The following is a 23456-nucleotide window of genomic DNA, read 5'->3' as shown; positions in this document are numbered from 1 at the left end:
TCACTTCAGCTCATCACCAAATGGGGATGCGATGGTACTACTGGACACGCTGAATACAAACAAGTTGCACAAGACGAGGGCTTTACAGACACTGACATTGTGTTCACGTCAATTATACCAATTCAACTGTTCTATGAAAGGAAGTGATTACGAGTCGTAGTGTTGCAGAATCAGCGGCCATCATCCCCGAGATTCTGCTGGCCCATAAGGTTGCAGTTTAAGAAGGAAACAACTGAACTGATACGACAAGAATTTTAATGTATGCAGGGACAAATACAAGAACTGACGCCTAGCCAAATCACCATCGCAGGAAAGGTATTTGAGGTCACACACAGCCTGCATTTCACAATGGTTGACGGCAAAGTCTGTAACGCGATTACGCACACAAAATCAACACAGACCTGCTATGTGTGTGGCGCAACGCCAAAGGAGATGAACACATTGACAAAGGGCCTTAAGCCAGTAAAACCTGACAATCTTGGCTTCGGACTGTCTCCTCTTCATACATGGATCCGTTTTATGGAGTGGCTGCTTCATGTTGCATACCGCTTGGATCTTCGAAGATGGCAAATTCGTAAAGAACACAAACTGATCATGAGGAAGAAGCAAGCCGACATCCAAAAGGCCATGAAGGCCCAATTAGAGCTGATCATCGATGAACCAAGGCAAGGCGGAAGCGGTACTTCAAATGACGGAAACATTGCCCGTCGTTTCTTTCAATATCCCGATAAGGTTGCATTCATCGAACCGGGATCTTATCGAGAAGTGTGCTGTGTTGCTTCACGCCTTATCTTGTGGGCTTGAGATAGATCCACGTAAATTTGAAGCTTGGTCAAATGATATACTGGAACTGTACCTTCAACACTATTCGTGGTTCTACATGCCCGCTTCAGTGCATAAAGTTCTTGTTCATGGATCCGCAATTATCAGTCATTGCATATTACCGATTGGGCAGATGTCCGAAGAGGCCCAGGAGGCCCGAAACAAGCATATCAAACAGTACAGGGAACATCATTCTCGTAAGTGCACACGAGGGGACACGTTGCGAGATATATTTCTGCGACTCCTGGTCACAAGTGATCCCAAAATCTCGACGCTTCGTGAACCCATGGCACAGAAGCATAGGAAAAAGCAACTGTCTCCAGCTGTACTCATGCTTTTGAAAGATATAGAGGCTCCGCACGCACAGCCTTCTGATGATCAGTCCGAATAACTGTGTTAAAGACTATTAACTGCCTATCTGCCACGTTGGTTCTGAACAAAATACTTGTTTTGTATGTACTGTACAATGCAACACGGACTGAGGAGTGTGCACATTTTGCAACCAACGTGGTACATATTTCAGTTAGAAAATATATATTTGTTTACTTATATATATATATATATATATATATATATATATATATATATATATATATATATATATATATATACATACGTCCATTTTATGTATTCATATATATATATATATATATATATATATATATATATATATATATTGCATGCTATTATACACATTTGGTGACTACATGTCTTATTTGTTTCCACAATCCGCCATATTGCATCCACCATATTTGATCCGAAATTTTGCATTTTTTTCATTTGGATATCAGATTCGTATTCAGCAACCCCAAAAACCTTTATTTATCCATTTTTAGCTCCATGGCTTGATTTTTTCTTTTTTCTGTCCGCCATATTGGATCCGCCATTGTGAAGTTTTTAATTTGGATATCAGAATCATACTCAGCGACCTCACAAACCTTTATATGTCAAGTTTCATGGACATGGAACCACATCTTCCTATTTTGGCCACATTTTCAGGGTTTCTGGACCACTGTGCACCGTCATGATAAAGAAGGTATCGGGAATTCATCAGATTCATTGATGGATTGACAGAAAGAGAGCTTCTTGAAGTGTGGTCGCTCTACTGCTCTGCATTTATTGTGAACTTTCTGTGGTTATACTCCTTTGTGGACTTTCTGAACTATGTACAAGTTTTTGTGAATACTTCGTGTGTGTCTCAGTGGAAAGTGTGACCTCAGTTTGCACGTTAAGTGCTTAAATTGTGATTTATTTCCATGTACTTGCAAGTGCATAACATCTATGTGTTTACATTTTTCTTCGTTAACTTATATCCTAATTTTGAACTGGCGATCGATTATTAATGTATTTTCATTGAGTGCGACATTACTTAGAAAGGAGTTTATAAGTGTTTCGTTTATTTATTTGATCAGAATTCATTTTCAAACACTTACAGTAAATATTCTATTACAATCATGGCCATCTTGCTAACCGCATGGAGATTTGTACGGGGTCTACACACGGAGTACAAAACTCAGGGTTGGAAACTCATTTCTCAAAGAGTGTTGGTATTGTAATTGACCTATCGAAAATGTTACCAGGTTTAGTCCAGAAACTTATTAATGTTACTTGTGTTTTGTGATTTGTTTTCATTATATGGTAAATATGAAGTCATTTAAATCTCTTTGTGACTACACTGTGACTTTTACAATTCTTACTGCAATTTTGGCTTACGTACTTTGTTTTAATACGCTGCTACGCTGGAAAGTTATCGCATATGAAAATCGCTTCAATGAGAGACAAACCTATGGTGATTCTGACATTGTTTTTTGTCCATTTTTTGTTTCGTCAGGCGCCTATACTTCAGTCTTCAGATTTGTAACCTACATCCCACAAGAGACCTGTGTTCGAAAAAGTGCTAATAAAAATATACATTTCTTAATACTAAAAATGTTACTGTGCGGTGATATTCAGTTAAATCCTGGCCCAACTTCTAATGAGCATCCAAAGGATATTACTTTTAAATGCTACTACCAAAATGTGCAATCTGTTAAGAATAAACTGTTTGACTGTGCACATAATATACCAGAATTTCTGACCTACGATTGTGTTATTCTCAGTGAAACGTGGTTAAATGAAAATGTATCGAGTGCTGAAATTCCTCTATTTCAATACTTTAATATCTATAGGAGCGATCGAGGAACTCATGCAGGTGGAGTATCTGTGTGCGTTCATTCTAAGTGGCCGAGTAGACTCAGGGAAGACTTGAAAACGGCGTGTGAAATAGTTTGGGCTGAAGTGCGTATTAATCCACGTAAAAAACTGCTAATTGGCTGTTTTTATCGTCCGCACAAAACTAGTCCTATGGCCCTTCTGGAAGCCTGCCGGAATTCTACACTAGCTGCACTTTCGGAAGGAGATGTTTTACTTTTTGGTGACTTTAACATGCACATCAAGTGGTCCGATGAACGAACGGCTATTCCCACCGACCTACAAGAGACTTGGTTCCTGGAAAATTTTATTCATGGACTGAGACTCGCCCAACACAATATGTGCAATACAAGAGGAAATAGGATACTAGACTATGTGTTGTCTTCGCTCGATAAATGTGTTATTACTCCATCACTTAATCTGTTCTCTTCTGATCATGAAAGCTTGGAGGCCTTATTCCACATAAAAAAAGTTCACAGAATAAATAAATATTACTCATCTAGTGAGCATCGAGCTCCTCTGTGGAGGAAAGCCCCTTGGGTTGACATTAATCGTGCCCTGTCTCTAATTCCATGGGACATTCTTGAAGTGGGTTCTGTCAATGAAGCCCTGGATTTCCTCAATGATATTGTACATGCAGCATGTGAAGACTTTGTTCCTAAAAAGAAATGTAAGTCTAATAGGTACCCTCCATGGTTTGACTCGGAGGCGCGATCCGTTTTAAAAAACAAAAAACTGTCATGGTCATTGTGGAAGCAACATCCAAATGAGAATACATATAAGAAATTTTCTGAGATAAGACGTTACTCAAAACAGTTGCTTAAAATAAAATATGAAAACTATATTGCCGGTATAACATCTGATATTTCTACAAATCCAAACAGATTTTGGTCCCTCATAAATTCAAGAAGAAGTGCTTCCCGCATTCCTGAAGAAATTTTTCACGACTCGATTGTAGCAACTGGTGAAAATAGAGTTCATATTTTTAGTGATTATTTCTACAAGAATTTTTGTGTTCAGACTACTCCTACGCCGCTTCCCCCTGTTCAGCAAGTTTGTTCACACTCGTTGTCTTCACTCAGTACTTCTCCTGATGAGGTAAGGCATCTTCTTTCTTCTTTACCTTTGAATCGTTCTCCTGGTCCTGACAATATCAGTTCAATCTTCTTACGCAATACTACAGAATCTCTGGCCAACCCTTTATCACGATTTTTAAATAGATGCTTTAGTGAAGGTGTTTTTCCTAGATCGTGGAAACAGGCTAATATTGTACCTATTTTGAAATCTGGCAGCGCGAACAATGTTTCATCATACAGGCCCATTTCTCTCTTGCCCATCCTTTCTGTGGTGTGCGAGAAAATAATCAAAGATAGATTGCATAAATTTGTTTCACCCTACTTAGATCCTGCTCAACATGGTTTTCTTCCTGGCAGTTCTACTATCACAAATTTATCTTTATTACTTTCGGAAGCAGTTAAATCTCTGTCCAATAATACACAACTTGATGTAATATATCTAGACCGAACTAAAGCTTTTGATCGCATTGACACTAAGCTTCTTCTTCATAAACTAGCACATAGATTTAATATTCACGGCAACTTCTTCTCATTGTTACGAGACTATCTCACCGAACGTGAACAACGTGTTGTTCTCTCTGGATCTGCTTCGAATTTTGTTCCTGTTCTCTCTGGTGTTCCGCAGGGTAGTATTCTAGGCCCACTTCTTTTCCTTCTCTTCATAGATGATCTCCCGTCTTATCTTAAGTTATCTGATACCAAAATTCTTCTCTTTGCTGACGACTGCAAATTATTTCGGGAAATTAGGACAGCTCAAGATGTGATTGAACTGCAAAACAACCTCTCCGATCTTCTGGACTGGTGTAGCATGTGGAATCTAAAAGTAAATCCCTTAAAATCTTCTACCATTACATTTTCATTAAAGAAAAACAAAATCCCTTCTACCTACTTCATTGGAGATGATCCTATTGCTAAGGTCTCATCTCAGAAGGATCTCGGGGTTGTGTTCGACGAAAGACTTCTGTTTGCTGATCACATTGCTGCCATGACCAAGAGTGCTATGCGATTATTAGGTCTCCTGTACAGGTTTACAGAGATTAGGGATATTACGGCCTTAAGTATATTCTATAAAACGTTCATTTCAACCAAAATAGAGTACTGTTCCACCATTTGGAGTATGGCTAGCGTATCAACTCTCTCTCGCATTGACTCAGTTCTAAATTTCTTTCTTGCCATTGTCAGGAAAAGAATACCTTCTGTACGCTGTTTAAGTAAACCTGAATTGTTGACTGTTCTTGGCATCCGTACACCTTCATCTCGTCGCATGCTATTTGATATGATGTTTCTTCATAGAATTCTAAATGGGAAACTTAGAACTGAAGAACTAATCTCTAAATTTAATATTCGGGTACCTGCAAGAAGAACTAGAAATAGTGAACTACTTCATTGCAACACGCCTCGATTATCAATTATTCAGCGTTCTTTGTTCTATAGACTGGCTTCTGCATTTAACTCCATTGCTTCTGACGTGGATATTTTTAAACCTGAGAATGTTTTCCGACAGGAAATTATTGCTACACTTATGGAACCTTAGTTTTATTTCAATTTGTTATTGCTACACTTTTGGACCTTTATATAGCTTTTTGTTTATACTTGTTATTGTTAATTTTATATTCTATGTTATATAGTTTCAGTGTAAAATGGCTGCCTTGCTGTATCTGGAACTTTGGCAAATAAATAAATAAATAAATAAATAAATAGACAATGCAACGCTCTGCCACTGCGCCAAGGTCCATTGGCAGTGGTCACGTGTTCATTTCAGTCGTGATTGCCTATGTCGTGGTGTTAACATTCGCACATGGATTGGTCGTCGTCTGGGGAGGCTTAACGTTAGGAGTGTTCGGTGCACTGAGTGTTCAGACACACTTGTACTTTGCCCAGCATTAAAGTCTGATGTTAGTTCCGCCACAGTTCGCTGCCTGTCCTGTTTTACCAGTCTGCCCGGCCTACGACTCCAACATCTATAATGAGGTGGGGGGCGCCCAACCCCTCGACGTTTGGACGTCGCTTCCCCTTGGTTTCGCCACTTGTTGAAGACACTCACCACAGCACTCCTCGAACACCTGACAAGTCCTACAGTTTCCGAAATTCTCGTGCCGAGTCTCCGGGCCTTTACAACCTGCCCTCAGTCAAACTCAGCTAGATCGCGTGCCTTCCCCATTCTACACACGGCCAGCACTCTCACTGACACTACATGCACCTAGCAGGCATTCCTCGGCAGGTGACGCTGTTATCACCTGGACAGGTTTATTTCGGTAGTAGGTAGGTGGTCATAATGTTCCGGCTCATCGGTGTATAATAAATACATTTAAAACGTAGGAAATTTTCAACATTCTGATTAACTTGCAGGAAATTTCATAAGTTATGACAAGAAACAACTGACTTGTACAAGACAACGGAAAGTTGATGAGGCAATCTTTTTTCTGATTTTTGAGGTGTGCGGATTTGACGTCAACAAATATTTCATGCCTTGTGAAATTTGATGTTTGGTGCTCATAAGTAGCGCTTCCATTTCTTTTTAAAATTTTTCCAGTTCATGATAATTAACAATACATTGCGCAGTTCGAATATATGTTCACTTTTTCATTCAATCCAACTCAAGCCGCTTCAGATACTATATAGTTGTATTTGTTTACGAAGAATTAATTGCGTATCAGAAATATACCCCAACAAAAAATTCTACTTGCTCACCTGCTCAGTATTCAAGGTTTTAATTACAACCTGCATTGTTAAATGCGAACGTAAGGTGCATTAGATATCTAAGCAATTCCTATGGATAATTCAAGCACATGCTGATTAAGGTCTTTCTAGCAAGCACTTTGGTTGTTCATAAACCTTACGCATTCGAGTAGGGTGTGAAAAAAGAAAGAAAGAAAGAAAGAAAGAAAGAAGCAAAAATGGTCATTTTGCAACTGGGACTCACTCGGGCTCAATAGAGCTAGCGTTCGCTAATTGCAATGAGGATGACACTAGTCAAGATTCGCACTAGTTCGAGCTTGAGCTTGATATTCACTATGAAATTCTCGTTAGCTCGATCTCATGCTCATTAACCTCACTGGACTAGACTTACTAATAGCTTGGGCTCGATCCTCAATGAGGCTTGCACTCGCTAGTTATCTAGAAATAGTGAGCACCAGATCCTGCGGCATAGAAGGCAAGAGTTAGGTTCTTGGAAAAGTTATAATTTTATTATTTCTAATTCATTCTTGAAATTCAAAATATTTAGACATGATGATTCTGCAAGTCATTTTACGATTATATACTATTAATGTCATGGACTGCACTCACAAGATGATAACATTACCATCAGTGGCGGCAGTTGGACGTTAAAAGTGAGCCATGACATGATTTGAATATTTGTATAAATGTCAGTTTTCCTGATTGTTTCTAACACTTTGTTTGACGAAAGGTTATATGATTAATAGGAGACTATTTTTTCAGTTAAAAATACAGTATTATATCGTATTTCATATTTTATTAAGTAAATTTACAAGAGCAACGCATGTAGGTACTAGTGTAAGAAGAGATTTGATTCCTTGCTCATGAACATCTTAAAATTCTGTCTTGAAAATTATGTGATCAGATTATTGAATAACAAATTTTCAAAATAAATAAATAGAAAGGATAATATTAATCATAGTAATGAATAATGATGCTTGTTTCGCAAAAGTTAGATTGAAACTGGGATTAACGAACAATTTAATTTTTAATTCCACACATGCTGTTAAATGTATGTTATTACTCTTGAAAATGAAAGACAGTAAATACTACAAGTATATTCTACGATATTTAAAGAAATATGTGCTTTTGCAACTTCCCGAAATGGGTTCGTTGCCTTAGGTGCAGTTTTCACTGTCTTGGAAAACATCAAAATAAAATACTTAAGAATCATTTTATACTCCACACTACAAAATAAAGCTAAAAGCTAGAATTATGCTGAATTCACTAAATTTAATTGTATACACACTCGTACACCCCTAAACACCACTTCACTAGTATATTACACTACAAAACAAAGGAAAAAGTAGAAGTTGTTTCTTATTGCCCTCTTTTAAATCAATATTCCTTACTTTAGAAAGACGAAAAGACACTTTAGGAACTGTCAATTTTTGTGGAATTAAAGAATAATTATGAAATATTTTTCTTGTTTTGCGAAATATCGAGCCCTTGTAAGAAGAAATGAAAGTATGCTGCAATTATTGTGCTCCAATAGGTTAATTTTCGGTTATTTTCTGTGGTAATCATAACGCAATTCTGTAGTTTTCTATGCTCCTCGGGAAGACAACCAGTACGTACTCACGCAACGGCAAATATTATATGGCAGCACCATTTTTTCTATGAACTAGTAGTACATACAAAAACTTTACGTTTCCAAATAAAACTATAATTTGTTTTTGTTCTAGCTCATTGTTCATTGTTGCGGAAATGAAATTTTGTGTTGCACATTTCTGCACAAATGATTGATACAATTTTCGACTGATTTTGATAAGGTTGTGATGCTAACATTTAAACAACCTCGCCATTTTGTTTTTGCTTTAGCTTGTTTGTAATTGCACAAGTGAAAATTTGTGTTGCACATTTCTGCACAAACGATTGACACCGGTTTCGACCGAATTTGACAAGGTGTGGGCTACCATTTAGATACCCCTTCCACTTTGTTTTGTTCTATCTCATTGTTCATAGTTGCACGAACGAAAATTTGTGTTGCGCATTTCTGCATAAACGATCGATACCATTTTCGACCGATTTTGACTCCGTGGTGGGGTTACCATTTAGACAAGCTTGCCACTTTTCTTTTTGTTCTAGCTCGTTGTTAATTGTTGCACAAACGAAAATTTCTGTTGCACATTTCTGCACAAACGATTGGACACCATTTTTGAGTGAACTTGATGTGGTGGGAGCTCCATTTAGACAGCCCCCACTTTGTTTTTGTCCTAGATCATTGTTCATTGTTGCACAAACGAAAATTTGTATTGCACATTTCTGCACAAAGAGTGCACAAACAATTGACACCATTTTCGACCGATTTGGACAAAGTAGAGGCTACCGTTTAGACAGCCTCTACTTTGATTTTGTTCTGGCTCATTGTTAATTGTTGCACAAACGAAAATTTGTGTTGAACATTTTTGCACAAACGATTGACACTATTTTGGAGTGAGCTTGATGAGGTGGGGCTCCATTTAGACAGCCCCTACTTAGTTTTTTCCTAGTTCATTGATCATTGTTGCACAAACGAAAATTTGTGTTATACATTTCTGCACAAACGATGCACACACGATTGACACCATTTCTGAGTGATTTTGATCAGGTAGGTTACACGGCTTTCTAAATGGACTTGTAACATTACATTATGTAAATGGGTGATATATTTTGTTCAGGGAGTTGCTTTCTCGTTAGGACTCAGCCAAACTTTTATTTTTTTTATTTTTTATTTTTTTTAAATACTGTTTCTCTCATCAGTAACAATTCAGGACCTATCTATCCAGGGGTGCCCATCCCCCCCAAAGCTGATGGCGCACTCCCCCCCAAAACTAATAATCTCTTCCCTCCTCAAAACTCAAGTCCTCTAAAAACAATTGCCCAGTGTAGCAGTAGTTTTTATAGTACTAGTAATTGTTATTTTTGTTCTTTTTATTTCCTGTAGTAATATTATAGAATGCTTGTAGTAGTAGTAGGGGCAGTAGTAATTATAAAAATGGCATTACTTTTATTAGTAGTCTTGGTAGTGTACAATACTAAATATGTTCTATAAGGATATTGAAGGATATAAAAAAAACTTCTACACACTGTGTAGGCACAGGTATTCTTTTTTTTACAATTAGTAGTATTATTTTTTTCTTTACAAAATATTGATATAATTCCCTTGTACATGAAAAGTAAGACGCAAGTTACAAGTTATTGAGTTTGATACCAAAAGAAAATGTTATCCTCGAAATTAGCCTACAAAAAGAAGTGATATCCAACAAAAAACATTCCTGTAAAAGAGCCAAGTACGAGTGGTCTTAAAAAGAATTGAAATCACAAAAATAGGCGCCAAGTTCTGGTGGACAACAGTTACAAACACTCACTGGCTCACTTCAAATTTAGATTTGAAACTTGGCTGTTGTCTGTATGGTTACCACTAGCTCACAATTATGTCAAATTACTTTATAATTTTCAACAAACAACATAGGCAAGTTGCAAATCTAAATTTGAAAGTGATTCCTTGAGTGTTTGTAACTGTTGTTCACCAGAACTTGGCGCCATCCTTTCATATAGCAACTTGCGCGGTACTTCATTCATAGAGTTTCTAAGCAGGGGGTAGAGGGATTCATTCTCGAGATTAAAAAAAAAAAAATCGCATCGTCTTCCAATGTTATTCTGACGACAGCAAAATTACTTATTCGACATTAGAGTAAAATTCTTCCCCAATTTTTTTTATTCCCCCAATTTTTTTCTCGATGGCACAACTTGCGCCATTCATCCCTCTTGTGGGCGGTCCTTCTCTCTTAAAACGAACCAACCTTTCCTTTCATACGGCTACTTGGGCGGTACTTCATTCATCGAGTATCGAAGCAGGGGGTACGGGGGTTCACCCCGGAAAATTTTTGAAAATTAGCTTCTCAAAATCGTGTTTTAATGCTATTCCGACAGTAAAATTGCTAGTTCGAAAGTAGAGTAAATCCCCCCCAAAATTTTTCTCAATGGCGCAGCTTGCGCCATACATCCCCCCTGTGGGCGGCCCTGTATCTATCTGCTTTTGATTTGTGACTGTAGAAAGATTTAGCATTTTTTGCGGGTTCTGTAAATAGCGGGATACTAAAAGCGGATAGGTGAATTGTGGTAAAGGTATCACATGCAAAATCGTATTGTCTAGTTCACTACGTTTCTACTTTTCGAATAATTTTATTTGTTTTGAAGATATTACAGAAAAACTCTAAAATTAGCTGTAGTTTATTTTCGCTGTAGTGGAAATTTACAGACCGTTTTGGTATTAATCCAGAAAGAAAAGCAACAATGTTGGAGTGGGAAAATCGTCCATTTACTACGGGCAGTGTGAAAGACCTTCCCCGAGGCGCAGAGAACTTGGCGCAGAATTCAGTTTTGTTACGACATGAATGGTGATCATGTTTATGACGCTTAGGCAGGGGCGGATCCAGGGGGGGGGGGCGATCGGGGCGATCGCCCCCCCCCAGAAGAGGAAACTTTCTTATTTTATATATATAAATAAAACCCATTCTAAAGTTTGGAGCCCTTAAAAGTAGCAGTATGACAACCCCCCCCCCCCCAGAAGTCGGTCCTGGATCCGCCCCTGCGCTTAGGACTTCAAGGTAACTGTGTACAGACATTCTACCATAACTAACAGTATACTGTTGAAACTAAAGGGGGGGGGGACGCCCACTTCCGGACCACTTTCTACACATAAAGTTTATACCGTTTTATTCATATCTAAAATTATCATATTTTAGTTCATGTTTTTTATAACATGATGGACCGTTTCTATAACATGTTATCTGTATATTTATGACTATTTTAAAGCGGAACATGAATATAATAATCAAAAAAATCGTCGGGCTCGTCCGGGATTTGAACCCGGGACCTCTCGCACCCAAAGCGAGAATCATACCCCTAGACCAACGAGCCACCTGATAGATGTTACTATATAAACATCAACTTCTAAAATAAGTTACTGTTTCCTCGAAATGAAAGAGAAAGCTGTTACAACGTGAAATGTTCCATTCATGACTTTCGGCACATTTCACATATAGAAGACTAAGTAAGCCTGCCATACGTCCCGTAAAAAACGGGGCAGTCCCGATTTTAGACATGAGTGTCCCGCGTCCCCGTAAATTTAGTCGGGACAGGCAAATGTACCGTATATTAATTCCATCCCATTTCTGCTATTAATATCAGCTTATTTGAAAAGTGAAAAATCAAAAATTCTGATATTGACTGCGAATCCTGTAATTAGTGAATGAACAATAAGCTTAGCATGTAACAATTTCGAGCAAGTTATTACACCACCCTGTCCGACTTGATAGCGAGCGAAATTTGCAATGCTAATTCATTGCACCTGGTGGAAAGTCGAACACTATTTAACATTAAAAAAAAAAAAAAAAAATGGTTTTGAGTTTTCCTACATCTACAGGCACAAGAAAGATGAATGACTTTTTCTCCAGTAAGACATTAGATAAGTCAACAAAAATTATAATTTTTTTGAGAGGCTAGGGGCACAGAATTGTGGTTTCTTCCAGGGCTTAGAAATATGTAAATCTGGTCCTGACAATTACACACGACATAAGCAGAAAAATCAGTTATTAATCAGATTAAACAGACGAATGTAAAAATTTTGGCAAATACAGCCATGTAAATAAACATTGCTAAACGCACATATAATATTGAAAGTAGATTGTATCACTGATTTAAATAATTTGCAAATTGTTTTCCTGTAAAGCATTTTAAAAAAGACATCTTAAGTTTTTAAGACGATCCTTTTGTAGTTGGATTGTAAACATCTTCAGTCCGTACAATTAATTGCAGGGAACGAAGAGAGAAAAGTGGCTACAGCGTATTATATTGTTGAAAATAATAAAATGAAATCTTTTAGTTTTTCATCTCACGATTAGGCTATACCTACTAGGCTCAATGAGACGGTGATGATTAGAAACGAATGAAATGAAGAACGTGGGAGGAAATGGGAGAACCCAGAGAAAACCCATACACACGGGTTTGTCCACCACAAAGCTCACTTAGCGCGAGCTGGGATCGAACCAAGGACCTTATGCACAAGAGGTGAGCGCTCTACCACTGAGACACTGCGGCCTATCACACTGTTGCTCATAACCAGAGCTAAGTTCATTGTATTGTGTTGGAAAGTATGGATGGGGGAGATCTAAGGTGTCCCGTATTCTCATGAAGAAAATATGGCAAATTTAAGACTAAGACATTAGTAAACTTCATTTCTGGACGAAGAAATGCTTCAAACCTCATTCATTGAGCATAAATTTAATACATGTGTATATTTTCAAGGATAGTTTCACATAAATTTTTCTTGATTTAGACCATTAAGTATCTCTTCAAACTCAGATCAAACGCTGTCAATGAAGTGAGCTCAGTGGTAGAGCGTTTACCTCTGGTGCATGAAGTCTTTCGTCATTCCACCATTTCATTCATTTCTCATCATCATCGCCTCCTTTAACCTAGCCGGCACAATCGTGGGACGTAAAACTTAAAAATTTCATTTTTAATGATTCTAGTCTCAATTATTGATTTCCTGTTATTTGTAGTGGATAAATACAACGTGCGTGGTTTTCTCCCACTTTCTTCACTCCACCATCACATTCATTTTCATCATTAATGCCTCATTTAGCCTACTTGCTCAACCGTGCTACGTAAAACTGAGTGATTTCATTTATTGATTTACTGAAACTGCGTATCAGAAATTATAAATATACGTATGGGAAACACATGATTTGCTAAAAGGATAACAAGTTAGGGCTCGTCCGGGATTTGAACCCGGGACCTCTCACACCCGAAGCGAGAATCATACCTCTAGACCAACGAGCTACCCTTGAACCGTACTGTTTTGTTCCCCAATTTTAGTGCATCTGATACATTGAACAAACTCACGAAATAAAAGAGACGATATGAAAGAAAGGTATAGTACAGACACCACCACTTTGAGCAGTTTCTCTCGTTTAGCTGGTTAGCGTGCTTTCCTTCAGTACTTACGCAAGCTAGATCATTGAAAACCTGTAAGGTAGTTTGACAATGTGCTAGATAGTTGCTAACTACTGAACATGAAACAAGTTAAATCACAAAGAGTGTCTGCACTACATGCGGAAAGACGTGTTTAGTAATAATGTTACTTTATAATGTAAGCTTTACTATTATATTTGATTAATGAACTTTCTTTTTTAAACCTTTTTTGGCTGAAAATGTATTATATGAAGCTTATAAGTGGAAAATGTAATTGAATGAACTCATGTTCCAAAAACATAATAATCGACCATCTTTCAAGGATTGACATAGCCCTATACTTTAGTTGAACATTTCGAAGTATTAGTAATATATAATACATATAAGGGTAAAAGTGGATCTGAAAATGTACAGGGACGCTTGACGTCACTCCGTCCCTCGTGCATATCTTTGCCCATTGTAATTTTTTAGAAAGTGGGGAGCGCCATAGATATTTTTAGAATTGGGGGAACGACATCCGCTTGCGTCCCCCCTCACTTTTACCCTTTTACATGTTCATAATTAAAAAAAAAAATAAACGAAAGAATACGTAAGTCTAAATATTAGTGCGCACACTTGTGTTACAAAGGTAATAAGGTGTTTATAAAGTAATACAAGAATATTACACATTTCTTATCACTCCACGCTGGTCTACTGGATGGAGCCTGCTCCGTTGGTGCATATGGTCCCGCTATCGACTTTTATGGAGGGAGCACTATTCGTTTCCTTGAACCCATAGAGCAGGCATGTGCAAGTTGGAACAGTAGGTGGATCAATCAGAGAGGGCTTATTTGAAATGAAATGAAATGAAATCTTTAAGTCTAAATGGTTATGCCGGTTAGGCTAAAGGAGACGGTGATTATGAGAAATGCATGAAATGGTGGAATGAAGAGAGAGGAAACGGGAGAACCGCGAGAAAACCCACGCACACGGTGTTTGTCCACCACAAAGTTCACTTGGCGCGGGCTGGGATCGAACCCGGGACCCCAAGCACCAGAGGTGAACGCTCTACCACTGAGCCACCGCGGCCCCAGGGCTTATTTGCGTCGAGGGCCGTACGATACATTGGGTAACATGGGGGGCACAGTGGTTCAGTAGTACAGCGCTTACGTTTTGTGGATGGGATCCCTGGTTCGAGCCCCGGACAACGGTTTCTTGGGGTACAACCATTCCTCCCCACCTTCTCATTCCACCAATTCTTCCATTATCATTCACTTGCTTTAATCATCGTCTTCCTTAGCCTAAAGGACATATTCGTGTGACATTAAACTAAAAGATATCGTTTCATTTTTTCGTTTTCATTGTGTAACATTTTCACAAGAACTGAATATCCATATTCAACGGTGGAGAAACTCCTTTACCGTACACTAACATCACAGGAACACAACAACTGTTATAACGGTAACAAAAATATTTACTGACGAGAAGCAGAAAAATCTAATATCATTTTGATCTTTATGTTCCTTATCAATCTAAATAAGTTTTAGACCGCGCCATAGAAGGTTGGAAAAATTTTCAATACAATTTAAGAAGTTACGTAATAAATGCGGGCCGCAATTTGCTGTTGCACATGGCTGCCATAGAACATAAAAATAAAACGTTAAATTAAAAAGATTTATTTCCATTTTACAAAGTTATGATTTAGTTGAATTGAATGTCTCTTAACTTCTTCTTCTTCTTCTTCTTCTTATTATTATTATTATTATTATTATTATTATTATTATTATTATTATTATTATTATTATTATTATTATTATTCCTCCCCGTTGGTGTAGTGGCTAGCACGCGCATGTTTCGTGCACGTCCTAGTTTTGATTTTAGATGGGAGAGACTTGAAAAATTGGTGTCCGCAGGTATTTAAAAATCTGCTATCATTACAAAAATACTATGAGTTCATAAAGACTATACGAAAGGATTAATTTCATAATTTCCCAGAGATTAGACCATGCGCTTGGTAAGAACAAAGGTGCCTCTGTATATGTCTAAATAAAACCGTGCTAACACCTATATGATTTAACAGGGCACACTCGCGATTATATGGTTACCAAATGCGCGTTTGACGCAGGAGACTCGAGTTTGATCCTCGGACAAGTCCATGTGGTTAGGGTTCTACAGTAAGCTAAAGATCCACGTCTCACATAGCCTCGATGCTGAAAGAGATGCAAAACTCGAAAATAATGAATCAACCAACGTGTGTAATTTCTATCCGTCCACGTTACTCATGGTGTCTGTCTTCTCCTTTCTAGGAAATTTTCCAGGCTGGTACAGCTATCACAATTATTATGCTCTTTCTTTAGAAATAATTTGGGAGCTCTAACAGGAAACTCCTTCCGTATGTAAAAAGTAAAAAGCGACCTCCATACGTGACGGGGCATACCTAATGGCCCGTGTGAAGGTATATGTATTCTTACACTCTTTTTTTACTACGGCACGTAGGGAAGGGGGCGTACTCAGCACCATTCATCGGACATATTCAAAATTTCCTGGTACAGTACTATATTTTTCTTTAATATTGTCTTTCTTATTTCGTGCATTTCTTCAATATAGGAAAGAAAATATTACAATTCAAGGTTTGGCTCGGTAGTTAGCCCTCCCTGCTAGTGTACTGGCTAGCGTGTGCGCCTTTGGTGTACGTGTTACTGGATTTGATTCCCGGAGGGAGAGCCTTCGGAATTTTAACTCTAATCCATATTAGTATTCGTGTGTCTGTCCACTTTGGCAAGGTTCTAGAAAAAAAAATAACAAACTCCATGGCTCTGGATAAGTAGAGTAACAAATAAAACACAGTTCTGACCAGAGCAAAATGAAATATATTATAAACTATACTTACACTCGTGAAAGAAAAAATACGAGGAAAATCGGCTGCTCAGGAAACTGAGATATGAAAGATTCATCTCTTTAAGAAGAAAATGGTGATCTACTGGTACGATTATCGTTTCAGGTGTGAGAGATTCAAATCCCAGACAAACCTTAGGTGAATGATCTTTTAGGAAGTAAAGCGCCCTTCCAGAACGTATATTTATACAGAAAGTTTCAAAACAACACCGACAACGTTTGGGAGGTGATTCCTGATACTACGATAAGACAAAAAGTATAGACCAACCTGGGTGCACAAATGCTACCTTTCGGAGTTATAGGCTGTCGAAAACATGAAAAAATGAAGTTTAAAGATCCATAGCTTCAAAACTATAAGACCTACTGTAGTTGGGTCACTATTTCACTTAGGAACTAGTATGTGCCCTATCCAAATATTCAAGTTTCAGAATCCTGTGGTATTTCCGTAACAATTTTTATACACTGAGAAAAAAAAATGTAGGTGGCATACTTAAAAACGTAGGTTACATTCGTAATTCCTGTAGTTTCTGGACTTAACGTACAACCGTATATAGCATCCTGCAGCAAACGTATAGCTGAAAAAGTATGTATTATACGTACTGTCTACATAAGTGCAATGACGTCATTCATGTGACGTCATCTACAGTAACAAGTATATACGGAGGTAATATCTAGCTTTGTGACGTCAGGATCGTATGTAGCATGTGGGTTAATAATGACGACACTCACTGACTATCAGGACGGAGCGTAATTTCAAGAAGTATGCAATATACGTTCTGTACGTGTGTTTCTTGCGTTCAATCCCGAGACAGCATCTATATTGTACTTGTGCCCCGTACGTACGACTAGATACAGTGTACGTATTGTACCTATGTATTATACAGATTTTCCTTATGTCGCACACAGCTTGTCCCGATACAGCATACAGAATATCCGTATGCACCATACAGAGTGCACATATGCAGCTTACAGACTGTCTGCATGCGGCATATAGATTACACGTATGTCGCGTACAGGCTGGCCATATGTAATGTATGGACTGGATGTATGTAGCTTGTAGATTGTCCATATGAAGTATACGGATTTTACCTGTATCGCATACGTATTGCCTTGTTGTAATATATGAATTGGACATATTCAGGATCTAGATTGTACGTATAGTGCACCATTATTGAAGTGCTGCAACATACTGAGAAATGCATGATACATTCTTACTGTAATGTTGCCACATATTGTTTTTCTCTGTATGGAAACAAAAATAGCTTAAAATATGTCTCCTTTGTGCCAATAATAATAAAATTAAAAATACTACACTTTTCAAATTTTAGTTTGGAGCAGTGAAACTGTCCAGAGAAATGTATTTATCTGCAGGGTGTAAGTTTGGACTTCCTGCTAATTCTTTGGAAAGCTACTGCAAAGCCAAGTGTTGAAAAGTGGCACAAGAGTTAATTTTAAAATTATTGGCACAAAGGAGGGTAACCATATGTTAAACTATTTTAGTTTTCATACAGAGTAAATCAATATGTGACAATATTACTGTAAGAATTTATCATACCTTTTGCAATAACTTAGTTGCAGCTCTTCAATAATAATGCAAAATTCACAGCCATGTACAATCCTATGTTCAAACTCAAAAAAGACTTACGTACAGTCATTTATTAAGCCGTTATCATCCATTGCTTGTACAGTCACGAAAGAAAATATTCTTCAGTTGACAAAATTTGTTTTCCTAAAAACTCAATAATAAATTAACCTATCAGAGTACCGACTTTGGCAGGTTGTCAAGTTATAACTATTCGAAGAATAACAACAAAAAGATCCAAATTAATTAATTTGTTGCCGACCTATTGGCAAAAGAAAATTTGTCAACTGTCAAATACTTTCTTTTCCGTGTGTACTATATACAGACGACTTTACCTCATTCTTTTCCTTAATAATATCCTCTTCCAAAATGCAGTTGTTACCACAAGAGGCGTGAATAGGATTTTCCAGAAATAACTTCTATGAACATTTTAATTAACAGATAAGTTATTTTTTAAATGAAGCTATAATTAAAAACATGGTGTCAGCTGAAAACGTTTTCCCTCACAAGATGATCCCTAAACAGTACTCCCCATTAAAAATGCAACTTCAAGGAGACAGGGTAGCTACGCCAAAGTTCCCAAGCCGATATCTAATAGTAAGTGTCGAATATGCTTAACCCTTAACATACCAAGCGGGGTACTCTAGGGACCCCAGAGAGTGATATTTGGTGATACTGCCGCAATTATAAGAATCAATTTATTCTCGATTTTTATATGTATCCTGCAACCCTTTGAGATATCAATTACATGATTAGATCAACGATGCGTTTCTTTAAAAAATACAAAAAATAAAAACACACTTCAAAATGTAAAAACTTCATTGTTAAACCTGTGTTTCAGATTTACGAACACACAAGTATGAAATTGTATGAAGAACTGAATAGTGTTCAAATATACATAATATTTGACGTCAACAATGTTCATTTAACTTAAGTATGCTTCTAGACATCCAAAAAATAATAGTTGGAGTAACCCTCTGCAATACTATGTTGAGAAATTAAAATAATACTTGGGGTCCCCAGAAGACTCCAGCTTGGTAAACAACTTTGACGACTTAGGCTTGCTACGTTAAGGGTTAAACTTACCGCTGTATTCGCTGTGTGACAACGTGGTGATAGCAGAGCAGAACTGACCCAACATTGACAACCAGAACGACTGTAACACAGCGAGACATCGAGAGGATGTTCTCTTCTGGTATGGTAAGCCATGCGTCTTACGATCCAATGCCACAGCTCATCAACTGTAGCTGGCGGAGTTCACAGGTATGAGAAGCTGTGCAGCCATCGACCAAACATATTTATCCTTCCCTGCTCTACACATTCTGCAAATTTGGACTTTCCTGGATGTATCCTTCTTAGTTCAACATTTTAAGTAACGAGCAGTGTAATAGTCTCATACATTATTTAAAGAAAGAGCGATGATTCTCAGAATTACTCGGAAGTTTCTAGTTTACAATTATATACATATATATATATATATATATATATATATATATATATATATATATATATATATATATATATATATATATATATATATATATATATATATATATATATATATAGCTATATAGATAGATAGATGTACAATAATTTAAAACGGTTATATCAAAGTTTGCATTCAGAGCACAAAAAGAAGTATAGCTCTCGGAACATTGATTTTAGCCAGATAATACCACTAGTAAACTCAACCACACTCAGTACCGTTAGTTGCTTGGTATTGTCTATGAGGCAGAGATCATCGTATCTCATTGCGTGTAGATTTTTGTATTTGTTTAACACTAAAAATTGTTTGTCGCTAACCGAACCCAGTAACATATATATACCGACAGGACGTACGTTAGTCACAAGGTTACATGAGTGAAACACTAAATTATTCGATTGACACTTGCGGCCTTGTCAACACTAGAGAAAGGTACAAAGTGATTAAATAAATACGAAACATAGTACATACAAAATATAGCGATGTATGAAGTCTCCTTTTCATACGATTTGGAGAAAGGATACATCTGTAGAGAGCAACATAAATGATTTCTCTGGATAATTTGGATTAGTCCAGAATTCGAACAAAAATAATTTTGAAATTCGTTAAGTCCAACATTTTTTCTTTCTTTCTTCGGATTCTCAATAAAGTTGACTACTGAAAAGCTGAGTTACAGATTTTATGTTAAAACATATTCACTATACCATTGCCTTATTCACAGAACAATACATTAGTTATTAATGTATGACTGAAATAATAGTGCTTCGTGCAGATTTACTTTATCCAATCGGAATTGCACAATGATAAAAAAAATGTTGCAAGGTATAATGTTCTTATTTACAGAGAAAAAGAGTTGAAAAGACCTTTAACTAACAAACATTTTCTTTAAACAGACATACATTTATTCTAATTTATGGAAGAAAGAAATAATTTGCGGAGCAGTATATTTATTAAGGTTACATATTTGTACAAAAGAATGTAAATACAATCGGGTCTGTCTTCAGAAAGGACGTGCTTTTAGCCACAAATTACACTGCTTCTTTTCGCTGTCTTTCATGCAGAATCCTGGTTTTGTTTTGATACATGAAATACCTGAAACAAAAATCCAAAAATATTTAAAATGTTACATTTTAAAATATTTAACATTTTTTAGATTAAATGGAAAAAATCTGTTCGGTCAGGTATGGACTTTTGGGTTTCTGGTAGAAAAATGATGAATTAAAAAAAGTGTTTGTTGATGCTGAACAACTCGAAATGTATTACTATGCAAAAGTAAGTGGGTACCCACTGGCGTTCGAGGTACCATGGGGTACCTAATATGTCTGCATTTTTAGATATGTGGAAATATATGTCTCTAAAATGTAAAGAACTGATATCTGTTTAGTACAGAAAACCGCAACTCGGTAAGCCTTATGGATACCGAGGTATGGGAAAATAAAGGACAACACCATAGAAGTGTGAGTTTTGCGTACTAGATTGTGCAGTTTCGAAAACGTAATTACTGAGGGCTATCAACAACCTCAAAAGTAGTTTCAATTCAATACACTACACACACGTCCTTATGGGGGTTTTCGGGTACTATGGCATTCGCAGACCTCCCATTTCTAAACATTCTAAAATATATCTTAATAAACTTATAAAGAACGTTACAGGTGTGTGTTTACCGAAACCGCAAGTCGGTATGTTTAACAGTTACCGAAATATGGTGAAATAAATAGGAACACCATAGGTATGTGGGGCTTCCATACTTGACAGTAGTTTAGAAAATTAATGAAAATATGACTAATGGCTATCAAGATATTGTCAAATAAAGGGAGGACCCACACAGTTATGGGGTTTTCGTGTTAGGTGGTGAAATTTCCGAAATCGATCATGAAATCTGAATAAGCACCAGTAGCAATTTCATCCTAAAGTAACTGGGTATTTCCATGGGGTTTTAGAACATCATGGGTCTAAAAAGATTAAGTTTTAAAAGCTTTGGAAAATATAATTTGACATTTGTAAAGAGTATTAGAAAAGAGAATAGAGTTACCCAAAACTTCCAGCCAGTACATCTTACAGCTAGAGAGACACCGTGAAATAAAAGAGTATTAGATCTTGAAATTTCATAAAACAACTTTTGATCTTAATAAAAGTTAAATAAGATGGTACTTATATGGGTTAAGTGAGTACCTCACACTCGTCAGGGCAATTCCGATCGAAAGATTAATTCAGCTCGAAGTTTTCTTCGGGTAAATCCAAGCGTGATAATTCCTAGCGTACAAAAAGAATGAAAATTCTTTGTCAATATCTAATATAGCAACCGAGATATAAGTAATTATGTATTTTACGAGGTCGTAAAAATGGAGACCCACATGGATTTGTACTGTTGAGTCTTTGCTGTAAGAAGAAGAAATTTCAGAAAACTACCGTATACACCTTAATAGACAATTAAATGGGTGGAGGCACGGTGGCTTAGTGGTAGAGTGCGTACCTTTGGTGTATTGGGTCCCTGGTTTGATCCGTGTCCAAGTCAGTTTGTAGTCGACATTGTATTCGTGGGTATTCTCGGTGTACTCCTTTCCTCCCACCTTTACACTCCATCAATTCTATCATCAACATTCACTTGCCTTAATTTCATTTTAAAATTAAATGGGCAGTTAAGTGTGATCGTATCTCCGTGGATTAAGAGAATACTCCAGTGTAGTTTCTGCAAAACATACTAGGTACACACCCCACCACTAAGTTACTGTGTCCTCACTGATTTAATTGCATATTAAGGTATATACAGTAGGTTTTTGAATTTCTTTCTTATAGCAAAGACCCAGAAGTACAAATCCTTAAAGATCTCTATTTTTACGTCATAAAATAAATGACTCGTTATATTTTGGTTACTATATTAGATATTCACAGGGAATTTTCACTCTTTTACACAGCTCGATGAACCTTTGGAACTGCCTGAAGAAAACCTAGAACTAATCTTTCCATCGAAATTGTACTGAGGTACTTACTTAACCCATAGAAATACCATCTTATTTTAATTTTGTTGGGACCAATAATTTTTCCGAAGTTTCAACATCTCATACTCTTTTATTTCACGGTGTTTCTCTATATGTTAGATGTACTAGCTGCAAGTTTTAGGTAAATACATATTTCTAATACTCTTTACAAATGTCAAGTTATATTTTCAAAAGCTTTTAAAATTTAATCTTGGTAGACTGTAAGATGTTCTAACACCCCATGGAAATATCTAATTACTTGAAGATGGAATTGCTACTGGTGTTTATTAACTTTCCATGACCGGTTTCGGAAATTTTATCATCTAATACGAAAATCCCATACCTGTATTGGTCCTCTCTTTATTTGACAATATCTTGATAGCCGTTAGTCATATTTGAATTCATTTTCCAAATTGTACCTTCAAGTATGCAAGCCCCACATACATATCGTGTCGCTCTTTATTTTCCCATGTCTCGGTATCCGTAAGGCTTACCGAGTTGCAGTTTTCGGTAAACAAATATCAGTTCTTTACATTTTAGACACATGTATTTCCATATATCTAAAATGCAGAAATTAGGTACCGCATAGTATCCCTCTACCCCATTGGGGTACCCACTTACTTTTGCATACCAGGGTAAAAACACCAGTGGTCGTTACTTTAAGGTTGAAAACATACTCTTTTGTCTCTTCTGTGAGCACCGTGAATCGGTCGGAGCTGTACCATAGTTGGAAAGAGACACTGATCCTTCCTATATATGACCATGTAGTCAGA

At 37.0% G+C, this 23456-nt stretch overlaps 2 non-coding genes across 2 annotated transcripts; both read right to left on the bottom strand.

Annotated features, from left to right (window-relative positions):
• Positions 1 to 11639: 11639 nt before the first annotated feature.
• On the bottom strand, positions 11640 to 11711 carry TRNAP-UGG (transfer RNA proline (anticodon UGG)). Its single transcript has one exon. It is a non-coding gene; the product is annotated as a tRNA-Pro (tRNA).
• A 1851-nt stretch (positions 11712 to 13562) lies between these two features.
• TRNAP-CGG (transfer RNA proline (anticodon CGG)) lies at positions 13563 to 13634 on the bottom strand. The gene has a single exon. It is a non-coding gene; the product is annotated as a tRNA-Pro (tRNA).
• Between the last annotated feature and the right edge of the window lie 9822 nt (positions 13635 to 23456).

Source organism: Thermobia domestica, chromosome 2 (assembly GCF_964235325.1).
Source record: "Thermobia domestica chromosome 2, izTheDome1.hap1.1, whole genome shotgun sequence".
NCBI classification, from domain to species: domain Eukaryota; kingdom Metazoa; phylum Arthropoda; class Insecta; order Zygentoma; family Lepismatidae; genus Thermobia; species Thermobia domestica.
The sequence above is the reverse complement of the archived record's forward strand: the minus strand, read 5'-3'. Positions and strand labels throughout refer to the sequence as shown.